This window comes from Nannospalax galili, unplaced genomic scaffold (assembly GCF_000622305.1).
Source record: "Nannospalax galili isolate Female #2095 unplaced genomic scaffold, S.galili_v1.0 scaffold393, whole genome shotgun sequence".
Taxonomy (NCBI): Eukaryota; Metazoa; Chordata; class Mammalia; order Rodentia; family Spalacidae; genus Nannospalax; species Nannospalax galili.
In genome coordinates, this window is record NW_008333371.1 from 1,238,449 (window position 1) to 1,240,330 (window position 1,882).

Here is a 1,882-nt window from a genome sequence, read left to right on the forward strand (position 1 = left end):
GTTTAGTTTCTGGGTTTTGAGGTTATCATTATTAAGGGATGATGTTTATAATACAAACTTTAGAGATGACCCAAAAAGGTCATCAAGTTCAATTACCTAATTTTACAAATGAAGAAACTGAGACCCTGAAATAAACAGCTTGGTCCTGGTTTGTCTGGCTCATCTCTAGAAAAGGAGGGCTCAGGCAGAACGCAGACCCTCCCTCCACGCCATGTGTTCTTTTCCTTAGGCAATGATGCTCCCTTTTTCTTTCTTCAACCTATTTCTGACTTTCTTTCTTCAGGCTCTCAAAGATGTTACAGGACATAAAATTCCAAAAAGGGTCTCATTTCTGAATTTTATTTTTAAGCCACAGGTTTTGATATGCATCAACTGGACTACCTTAGAGAACAGACACTATCTTGTTGATAGAGCTTCTCCAAGCCAATATTTATTTAATTCCCTATTTCCAAGGACCCTCATTCTTTTTAGCCTGTTTTTTATTAGACAATATCCCCTTGAGCTGTCCCTGTTTCTTAATTATGTTATTAATTGTAATCACACAAATTGATCTCTTTGACATTCTAAATATGACTCACCAAGGAAATACATCTAATAATCACCAGAGATGCCAGCAAACTCACTACCTTATTATTTCCATTAAGCAGACTGATATCACTAGGAGCAGAAGTGACTGCTTAGTGAAACTGGCCTTTATTTTATTCATAATTAGAATATCTTTTTTGCAATTGTCTTTCAGCCTTTCTTGTTTTCTTAGACACACACATGACACCTGACATCATTCGTTCATTTCTATTCTGCTTTCATCCCTTTCTCTTAAAAACAGAAGGAATCTCCCCATCCTCCACCCCACCATGCCAGGATCTTGTGGTAATTCTTTATTTGCTATTCAAAGTAATTGTGGAGAAACATGAACAGCGTGTTTCAGTTCTTCAAGGTTTTTCCAGTAACACTGCACTCCACTGGCCTGATGCCCAGCTTTAAAAAATTAAGTCAAGTTTTTTTTTGTATAAATAATCTCTTAATTTGTGTTATTTGAGAGTTCGTTTTCCTCTTCATGTCAAAGTGCACCACTGTGAGTCCTTCCTTTTTTTCCCAGGTCCTACTTAACTTTTATTAGGCAAAGAGAGTAAACAGGTTCTTATATAACAGTTGATCAGTGTTCCGTATAATCTTTTGTGTATTTGTGTATTATAAATGGTCGATTGGTGAGAAATTAGAGCTAAAGACCTGAATCTCTGTGGAAAAAATATGAGTTAGACAATTCCCATGTGTATATATGTGAAAATGGGAGAAAAGAAACTCCAATTTCTTAGAACACAAGGGGCAATATAAACTCAAAATTCCAGCATATTTTGCGGTGAGAAAAATAGTGAGCTGGATGCCCTGAAGGGCAAATTTCTGTTTTAGCCAGGGAGTCAGTGGCTCTCAACTTCTACTTTGTAGCTCCTGGGTATCAAACCCAGGTCATCAGACTTGTCAGCAAGCACCTTTACCAGCTGAGACATCTTGCTGGCCCAAGGACCCAGTTTGATGATGCATCTAAGCACCTGCAGAACATTGCTCACAGGTGTTCCATAGATACCACTATCTCAAGCTGTTCCCAGCTGAACTCCTTATCTTCCCACCTGGCTTGCTCATTCCGTCAGCCAACACAAATTCAGAACTTGGACATCATCCCCATAACAATTCTGCTAAACACTTTCCATTTAATCAGACATTAAGTTCAGTTCTGTGGATTTGTGTCCCCATTACCTTTCCTCTTTAAACCCTTTCTTCTGGGCTGTTGTTTCACCTCAGTTTCTGATCCCCCTCCTTCCAAATCTAGTCTGACTTTTATAATCTTTTTCTGACTTCAATCTCACTTCTCATTGAATAGCAT